This window comes from Charadrius vociferus, unplaced genomic scaffold (genome assembly GCF_000708025.1).
Source record: "Charadrius vociferus isolate BGI_N301 unplaced genomic scaffold, ASM70802v2 scaffold450, whole genome shotgun sequence".
NCBI classification, from domain to species: Eukaryota; Metazoa; Chordata; class Aves; order Charadriiformes; family Charadriidae; genus Charadrius; species Charadrius vociferus.
In genome coordinates, this window is record NW_009646931.1 from 807,523 (window position 1) to 818,160 (window position 10,638).

Consider the following 10,638-nt stretch of genomic DNA (forward strand, 5'->3'; position numbering starts at 1 on the left):
CCCCCCCCCAAAACCCCAACTAAAACCAACAAACATAATCCAGGTTAGATTTTTTTGTGTGTGTGTGTTGATAGTCCTATAATGTTTTAAATCCAGCACAGTTAAGTTAATGTGCTCAGCCTCAGTATTTTGCAATTACAGTGTATTTTGACTGGTAGGTAGGCAGTCTTTGGCTGTGAACGCAAGTTTAAGAATGGGTTTAGATGATATTAAACAATGAAGTATGATGTCCTCAAACATACAGCGTGTAGAGAGCTAACAGCAAGGAGAAGAAAAACTTCTGTCAGACTAGTATCTTCAATATAAATTAGTTGCATATTCATATAGATGGCTTTGCAATCTGATTCCCTATGATGTTTTCAAACTACAAACATTTTTGTAGCTGGTCCAGTAGGTGGAGACAGAGTTCTTATCAATGTAACCTGAAGATGTGCAAAAAATGCTCATCTAAGTACTTTTTTTTTTTTTTTTTGCAAATAGACATTACTGGGTTTAAATTCTTGTTGATTTGCATTTATTTTTTCAATTTTACTAAATAAAAGTTAATGCTACTCTTGCTTCTGATGATATTTATTTACTATTCCGTACTGCACTTAAATGTCCATATCTACTAGTACTGGTGATAATGGTTTGGGAAGATTAGATTTTCAACTGGAACACTCTTATGTTTTGTCTGAGCTTACAGAGATTCATCTATGTTAAATTAATAGTTGGTGTCACTTTGTCGCTTGATGTGTAAATTAGACTGATTAATAAGGTTTTACTCTTTTTTTCCTTTAGCTTTTGCAGCAGCAAATTAAATAAGGGCATGTCAAAGTGCTATGAGCAGACCAAGTAATAGGTCAATTTTCATCAACTTTTCTAGAGGAATTAATCTTTTGTAATTACTTGATTTAATTTTCTAATCTATTAAAAAAAAAAAAATGCATCTCTGTGAAGTGCTACATATTCCACATTTTAGTAGTTATGACTTTTTTCCCCTGATGCTAATATGCCAGCATCACTTCAACATGTGTAATTTATGATTCCTTAGCTATATAAGCTGTAGTTGAGTTTGTCTTTCTCATTAGACAGCGTAAGGTGTCAGTGTCAGATGATGAGAGGCACACTCCTTTAAATAAATAGTGTGTTCAGTGTAGTGGTACATTAAGTGTTGTAAAAAAAAATATATATTTAGCAAATGAAGCAGAAGAGTAATACTTTTTAAAATAAAGTTGAAAAGCCTTTCTGTCATGTTCTTATAACATTTGTATTTGTTCAATTTACCTGTGTCTTTTAGATTTAGATGATGATAAACTTTTTATTGCTAATGAGTAGAAAAGTGCTGAAGTAATAACATTGTTTTCAGATTATCTGTGGTGGAATGCTGAGGATACAAAGAGATACAAAAAAATGGACAGTCTGTGCTCTGCCTTCTTCCCATCTCTGTCTGCTAGCTGACCTCATTTAAAGCAAAGATGTATTTTAAAAGTTAGAAAATTAAAAGCCTTGATTTAGTAGGTAATCTTGGAGTCTACAAATTTAGCTTTTATTTCTGGCTTCTAGAATAGGAGCTGTTAAGCTGCTGATGTATTGCATCAGGAGTGTTGACCCTTCCATAAGAGTGATCTGAAAGCCTTACAGAGTTGGATTTTGTAATTCAGTTTAGGGGAAATCACTGGAAAATGCTTATAATGAAACTGGGAGAATGTAATAAGTAGTCACTCCTAGTGTTCCTTGTAGGCTGAAGATAACTGTTTGGTATCAGTCTTGTATATAATTTGCATGCCAGGTATAATTAGCTATTCCATATAGTGCTTACCTCATTTCAGAGTGAATGACTGATACCAGCATTCTCCAAATAAAATGAAAATTTTTATTCTTAGTAATTATTAGCTCTGATTAGATTGAGTACTTTCTGAGGTTTGTCATGCAAAAATGCAGAGAGAATCAGTAGGTTTATCACTCTGAGTGAAATTGTATAGTGCAAATAGGGGCTTGATTAAAATGGTCATGACTTCTAGTCAAAATACCTGATCACTTTTTAAAGTGTTTTGGTGTCTAGTGTTCCGTCTGTTATGTATATATATGTAAATTTACCTGCTGTTAGCTTCCTTGAGAATGCCTTACAGATGATACGCTCACTAAAATGAGACTAAGGGTGTGTAAACTGTAACTCTAGAGTGCAGAACGCACGTGCTGAAACAGAAAACGCTCTGAACAAGTATGGACTACTTACCTCCATTTTTTGGGAAAAGCACATGTTGCAGCTTCTCTCTTATTAGTCAGAACATATGGTTTGCTTTGCAGGCCTCATAACCTTTCTACAGAATAAAAAAAAAGTGCAGAGAGTGTTTCGGGGTGTTTAACACCCTCCTGTAAACTGCCATGTGAAGTAATGTGGCAATTTTGTCTTTAAGTTAGTTTTTATTGCTCGCTTTATTGTTTTTCATTGCTTATGGTAGAGTTGTTTCTTGGTGAAGCATCTAGTTGTCTTCTCTCGTTGAGGAGGAAGTTCTTTGCAGAATGTTTAAGAAGTTCCTTTTGTTTGAATTGCAATTTATCTTCAGTTTAGCTAGTTCCCTCTTGTTCTGGCAAGCATTATTTTCCAGCAACTGGTTATTATTTGGCAAAGCATGAGTTCGGTTTTGAAACTGTTCCTAATTTAGTGCAGATTTTTCTGAGAGTGCGTGCAAGAATTGTAAATTATTTAAACTGTACACAGAGTTTAAATAATTTTGGAGACTTTCTGTTAGAATTATTGTTACTTGAGGGTATTGAATTGTTACATTGTAGTATCCATCTGCGTTTGAATGTGTGCATATTTATGTGCAGTTATGTGTAGTTATGTGTTTGTAAATAGAAACAGAAGGAATATTCATGGAACAACTGTAGACTGTGGAAGCATTTACATATATATTTATATTTCCTTAAGTAGAAAACATAATTTAATTGGTGCCTGTGTATCATCCTGTATAACTTTAGGTGCTTAGTGGAGTCAGCCAAGATCATAGAATCATAGAATAGTTTTGGTTGGAAGGGATCTTTAAAAGTCGTCTAGTCTAACCCCCTGCAATGAGCAGGGACATCTACAACTGGATCAGGTTGCTCAGAGCCCCCTCCAACCTGACCTTGAATTTTCAGGGATGGGGCATCTACCACCTCTCTGGGCAAGCTGTACCAGTGTTTCACCACTCTCATTGGAAAAAATGTCTTCCTTATCTCTAGTCTGAGTCTGCGCTCTTTTAATTTAAAACCATTACCTCTTGTCCTATTGTAACAGCCCTTGCTAAAAGTGTCCCCATCATTCCTGTAGGCCCCCTTTAAGTCTTGAAGGGCTGCAATAAGATCTCCCTGGAGCCTTTTCTTCTGCAGGCTGAACAACCCCAACTCTCTCAGCCTGTCCTCACAGGAGAGATGTTTCAGCCCTCTGATCATTTTTGTGGCCCTCCAACAGGTCCATGTCTTTCCTGTGCTGAGGACTCCAGAGCTGGAGACAGTACCCCAGGTGGGTTCTCACCGGAGCCGAGTAGAGGGGCAGAAGCATCTCCCTCCACCTGCTGGCCATGCTTCTTGTGATGCAGACCAGCGTACGGTTGGCTTTCTGGGCTGCGAGCGCACATTGCTGGCTCCTGTCCAATTTTTCATCCACCAGTACCTCAGGACTGCCCTCAATGCCTTCATCCCCCAGTCTGTATCGATACCGGGGCTTGCCCCAGCCCAGGTGCAGGACCCTGCCCTTGGCCTTGTTGAACCTCATGAGCTTCACACGGCCCTACTACTTGAGCTTGTCTGAGCCCCTCTGGATGACATCCTATCCCTCAGGCATGTCAACCTCACCCCTCAGCTTGGTGTTGTCTGCAAACTTGCTGAGGGTGCACTCAATCCCACTCTCTGTCATTGATGAAGATATTGAACAGTACTGGTTCCAATACAGACCCCTGAGGGACACCACTTGTCACCAATCTCCATCTGGACATTGAGGCGTTGACCACTACCCTCTGTATGCGGCCATCCAACCAGTTCCTCATCCACCAGACGGTCCATACATCAAATCCATCTCTCTCCAGTTTAGAGAGAAGGATGCTGGGGACTGTGACAAAGGCCTTACAGAAGTCTAGATATATGTCTGTAGTTCTTCCTTTGTCCACTGATGTAGTCACTCCATCATAGAAGGCCACTAGGTTAGTCAGGCAGGACTTGCCCTTGGTGAAGCCATGCTAGCTGTCAAGATGTGAATCTATATTTGTTCAAGGTCTCTTCACAAAGTAAGGAGAAAGAGGTATCAACATAATTCAGCTTACTTGAGAGGTACTGATAGTTCTGCGTAGAGGAGTCATACCTGAGAGTTACTTTCCTCTCTCCTTCTAATTCATGTGGAGTTACTGGAAAATAATGAATACTTGCTTCTGATTTTTACATTTCATTAAAAAAAAAATATTGTGTTTCCTTCTTCGTAATCAGTAGGGCAGGAGCTAGCTGCTTCTGTTGCTTCCTTTTAATTCCTAGCAATTTTTCCAGACATCTTTTGTTTATGACCAAACAGAATATTTTCATCTAATCCCAGAAAAACTCTGTAGTACTACTTAAGGACCTATAAGGAGCTACGTAACATAATGGACTGTAAATAAATAATATAAAAATACAAACGTTGTTATTTTATTACTTTATTTTTGTTACTTATGACAATATTTTACATTAAATTTTTATCACTATTATAGCTGTGCTTTAAAAATTAATTAAAAAAACTATGTGAAAGCACACGTGCTGGCGTATTTCTAGCTTAGTAAATTATACACAACTGTACAGCAGAGTGCACCTGGTATATTTTCACTTCCTCAAAGTGTTGTGTTGCGATGATGTGCTCCACTGAAAGTTTCTCTCACAATTGGCTTGTTTCTTTTCAGAGCTGGTCTCTGAAACTGTCTTCATTCCTTTTCTCTTGCTGCATATTACTGTTATAAACTGCCTGGGACAGGGACCATCTTTTAACATAGTAGACATGGTGGCAGCAAAACCAGCACTATCGCCATCCTGCAGAAACCAGTTTCTGCTAGCAGGTCAGTACTCATGAGTAGACGCTAGAGATTCATGTAAATAATTTAATGCAAAAGTTAAACTATCTACAAGTTAAAGAACATGTTTCTGACTTGGGCTAAGAGATAACTTCAGTTAGACATCCTAATAACGCAGATTTTAAATGTAGAAAATTCTATTCTTGACATACATAATATAATACAATTTAGCAAAATCTAGTAATTTATGTTCATAATCTAAGCAGTTCTTACAGTGAAATACAACCTGGGGCCTTTTCCATATCTTTTGCTTGACAGACACTGGCAAGAGTTGCACTACTGAAGTACTTCTGTCACAGTGTCCAGGATTCCTTAAATTAATGACATTACATTTTGTGATTTAGATACTGTAAAATATGATCATATTTAATTGTTTTAAAGTTAGTTTTGTGGTTTTCTTTATTGTCCAGGTATACTGGACATTGCATTTACTGGAGTGATAAAACCTTTGTATTTAGTAATTATTTTTTCAAAATATTATTTCTCTTCATAGGGGAAGCTCCAGCGTCAAAAATAAAGCAGTTTCCTAATTTAGTACCTTTTGTCCAGTTTCTCTTAAACAAAGCCTGGTTATTGTTGCTGATGAGGATAATATTCCCCTCCAGCCCCTTTGTTTTAAGTCTTTATGGTTCATGGAGTTTAATTTTGAAACAATAATTCAGTATTCCTTGCATGATCTTTGTTGACCATGATGCGTACCTGTTGTCCATATCTTCAAAATTAAAATGTACTGAATTTAAGGGATCATAATTGCTCATCCGCATTTGTTTCAGGAGTTTCTAAAGAAGCAGGTTATGGCAATATGTTTTGCTACAAAGATCTTTGGTTTATATACATATGTCAACTTGTTTTCTCATTCCCGAAATGGCATCCTTCACGTGTTATGGCATATCATGAAAGCATGCTTAAACTGGAAGGGGTGCTTGGCATTAAAGGCTCAGAATAAAACCTCTTCAGGAACAACATCTCATTCAGTCAAGTCTTTTGAAAGGTTAGTTCAAATAGTGGGTGGGGAAAATGAAGAGCAGTACATGCTCTTTTTTTCTTCATAGAAATATTTAATGTTATAGGACTGTTAATTGTTTAAGAGTTGACTGTACAACATAATGTACTACCATGAGAAAAATTACTTGTAGGGCATTGTACGCTACCATGTGCTCATCAAATTAGTAAAAATTTAATTTACTGTGGATCTTGACTTTCTCTACTGCTTTTTTGTTGTGTTCATTTATTTACATGGGAGTTAACTATTTAGTCATTTTGTAGACAATTGTTAAATTATATCAGGGCTGAGTTAATTGAAAGTGAAGGCTCATATCCATGCTACCTAGCTTTGGCTGTTTACAGGTCAAGTCTCTCGTGAAAGATTGCAGTTCCATCACTGGTTAAGCCGATTTCAGTCAGGGTCAATGTGACCCAGCTCTCCTGGCATCTCATTTCCACCCCTTTGCAATCATCCCATTTTTTTTTTGTTTTACCCTGGGGAGGACCATGTCAGAGTCCCAGTTTGTCACTGAACTGAAGAAGAAACCTAGCAGAAAAACAGCCTCTTTCTGGTTTCTGGCTCTGATCTGGTTCACACATGCATTTGCCAAAATAGGCAGGAAAATGGGTATTACAGTAAGTGGCCAAACAGCACGGGAAGTGGAGACAAGTTCTTTTATTTATGTGGTATTGTTGTCTAGTTGTTGCCTGTGTGTTATTGTTACTGTATTGCACTTATAATTTGAAATGGATGTCTGTGAATGTGTTTTCATGCGCAGGCCAGGCATTGCAGTTTTCACACTTTTAAAATGTTCCTCTCCTTGAGAATAAGTGTAATTCTTCTCTCACTTTATCACTGGACCTTGAACAAATTACTCTTACTTAGCTCGTAAGGGACTGTGCTAAAATGTCGTATGCAGAGCAGTTATTGTCTCTATTTTTAGCAGTAGATAACTGAAGTACACTTTTTTTATAGGGGGTGAGTGCAGAGAGAGTCATAACACAACATTGTTAACATATATTGACAAGTAGTTTTGGTAGACCATGTGGCATACATGAAATAGGTGATAGACTTTACATTTTTCTTACGACAATCATTTGTGTGACGAGTGCATCAATTGCAATCTCAAGAAAAGAATCATGGTACTTTAAATATTATGCTCAATTTTCTAATACAATGTAAGTCAAAGGTTTTAGGCAAAGAACCATACTTTTCTACCTCTGGATGGTGCCCAATACACTAATACCACACAGTGACAGAGATAATGCATCCCTTCCCTCTTTCTTACTTTCTGAAAAACAATCATAGACATTTTGTTTTCAGTAAGAGCTGAAGTTTGATATTCTGAGGCCAGTTCAAACTGATAATATTACAGACTGCCATTTTTAGTGTGTACTGGAGTTTCACTGGCTCTAGCAACTAATGCCAAATGTTAAAAAACATTGTTTGTTTTGTCTTTGACCTGTCAGCTGGTAACAGTAATCTAATGTAGTAAACTGTGGCTTAAGGTTTTTGTATTCTGCAAAAATTAAGAAATGACAGTTAAGACAAAATGCAGTGGACAGAATAGCTGTAGATTTTTTTTTTTTTTAAATAGCTTATTTGGATAAGAGAAGTTGGTGATGAATAATAGCTTGTATTCAGCTGGCTCCACAATCCTATTTTATTGTTAAAAATGGAAGACACCTGTTAAATATGTTAACTAATGTAGACTTACTGAAAGGAGTTCTGCAGCCTAGACTTCTCTGTAGGAAGCTGTATTTGTCTGGAAGCTTTAATACAAGCTTTTCTCTTCCCAGCAGTTGGCTCTTGTGAGGATGATAAATTCACCCTCAGTGGATTTGGATGTTGACATAGATGTTTTTAATTGTCTTTAATCTAGTGAATCTAGTGTGTCAGTGAAACTCTTCTGTTTGTCAGAAGGTTAACCTTCTCTGGTATAGCTCATGCATAACGTATTTTCCTGGATATATTATTTGAAGTATTGCATGTTCTAAAATAGAATTTTAGTTCAGTGAAGTATTTCAGGTTTCAGTCGTCAAAGAGCATTTCTGATCTGAATTTGATTAATATTTATTGAGACTTCAAAAAGGACTTAAATAGGGACTTAATAAAGAAAAGGTTTGTATAAAGCATTCTGGGGGGGTAGGATCACATGTTGTGATTGAAATAAAAATTCTCCAATATAGGAGATAAGTTTTGTTTTAGTCAGCCCTTGCTAGACTGTCTTTCTCTCACTGCTGAACTGAAAAACCTGTTTGCAGAGCTCTCAGTATGAATCTCAGCTATTTGCTAAAGGTGCCATTTTTTATAATGCATTCAGTTTCATGACCGTCACAATGTTTGTCTAGTGAAATAAGGACTGTGAACTTCTCCAACGTCCAAACCTATACTTGAGATGCTAAAGTTCAGCTATCATGTGAAACCATTACAGTTTAGTGGTATTATTGCTGCCTAAGTAAAGCTGTCTTCTCTGTGTTTGTGTAGCCAAAAGGAGAATTGGGCTGGGGAGCTGCGTGGTGTTTTAAAGCAAACAGATGTTTGGACAGGTCATAACCTGGATTAGACTGTTGACTTGATGTAAGAAGCAAAGCTTTTATGCTGATGCAAAGCAGGTGTAATAGAGTAGATCTGAAACAAGGAGAGTGCAGAGCGACTTTTGAAAACTCACTTAGATTGACTCTATAACTTTATGTTAAGACATTTGTATTTGCCTTTCAAAAATGTGGCAGAATTCCAATACTTCTGTATTGTGGGTGGAATTGAATGAATGAGGTTTCAGAAATTATTTATTTTAGTAGCTGCTATTTTTTGTGGGATTCAAAGTGAGAAAGGAATTCCAAGCAATACTGGAAAAAAATTCAGAAGTGCTGTTGACATACAGAACGAAAGAAATGAATACCAAAATTAGCATCATAAATATTAAAATGGCATAATTAATTTACAGAATAAATTGCTGTCATAAAACCTAAGGAATTTTTGTGTGAAGTACTGGCATAAACAACTATTACATGGAACAATTAACAGCCAGCAATGTGCCCTTGTCGCCAAAAAGGCCAATGGAATCCTGGGCTGCATAGGGAAGAGTGTGACCAGTAGGTCGAGGGAGGTCATTCTTCCCCTCTACTCAGCACTGGTGAGGCCACAACTGGAATACTGTGTCCAGTTTTGGGCTCCCCAGTTCAAGAGGGACAGGGAACTGCTGGAGAGAGTCCAGCGAAGGGCAACCAAGATGATTGAGGGATTAGAGCATCTCCCTTCTGAGGAAAGGCTGAGAGAGCTGGGACTCTTTAGCCTGGAGAAGAGAAGGCTGAGGGGAGACCTTATTACTACTTACAAATATCTAAAGGGTGGGTTGAAGGAGGATGGAGCCACACTCTTCTCGGTGATTCCCAGTGACAGGACGAGGGGCAATGGGCACAAGTTGGAACATAGGAAGTTCCGTTCCAACACACGGAAAAACTTCTTTGCAGTTCAGGTGGCAGAGCACTGGCACAGGCTGCCCGGGGGGGTGTGGAGTCTCCCACTCTGGAGACATTCAAAACCCGCCTGGACGCCGTCCTGTGCAACCTGCTGTCAGTGACCCTGCCTGTCAGGGGGGTTGGACTAGATAATCTCCAGAGGTCCCTTCCAACCCTGACCGTTCTGTGATTCTGTGTGAAAGGGAGTCCTTCCAGAACTCAAAATATTCTTTAAAGATAACTGGGTGAAGCATTGGATTTGAGTCATAAGATAAGATGAAGAGAAAGGATTAATTTTAGAAGTTAGGATTCAGAAACATAGGATACTGTGGACTAAGTGGCTTAGGTATTCCTATCCAGTAATTCATGTAAAGAAAAACATCTGAAATATTAATCTTCAGTTGAATCTTCAATGTTTTATTTTGCATCTCATGCTGTGCTATGGGACAAACTGAAGGAGATAGTTAAAACAGCTCGTGCAGTTACTCTCTTTCCATGGGCACAATTATGTGTGTGCAAAATAACGCTGCCAAAAAATTCATCCATCTGAATCTATTGGTTCTTGTAAGGTTGCTTATCAGTAGAAACAGCAGCATTGTCAGTGACTAACCAGCTTTGTTACGGAAACTGGAGTGCAAACTTGCCTCATCAGTCCCTTTACAGAACATTTTTGCTTAGTGACACTGAAGCTCACCACTCTGCAGTGCTGGTAGTGAGAGTTCCAGCTCTTCTTGCCGCCTCTATGAGTATGATTTGCATGTTAGTCATCCTGGGATTTAGAAGTGTCTGATATATTCCTTTAGTTCTGGATGTTGACATCCAGTCTCTATACAATCTGTACATGTATGTACAGTCTGTTTATTATGCCTTTGTAGGTTGATTGTACTGTTTATTACATGTCTGTATTTCAGTTGTTTCAGAAGACTTGGTTTTTGCTGACTAGTATTTGCATTGGTACTTTATAGTCGTTTTACATCAATACTTTCTAATATAATGGGGAGGTTTATAGGGTACCTGCCTATTTAACTTATTGGTACTTTGATGAAAAAGAAGAGAATTACATGTTTCCTTTGTCTTTATCTCTTTCTCTCTGTTTTTGTATATAACTTCTATGATTATTACTTCATGATGTTCACAT

General features: G+C 37.8%; 1 protein-coding gene across 1 annotated transcript in view; it reads left to right on the top strand.

Annotated features, from left to right (window-relative positions):
- Positions 1–10,638, top strand: part of TTC33 (tetratricopeptide repeat domain 33) — a 46,268-nt gene that overhangs the window by 3,546 nt on the left and 32,084 nt on the right. The window lies entirely within an intron of this gene.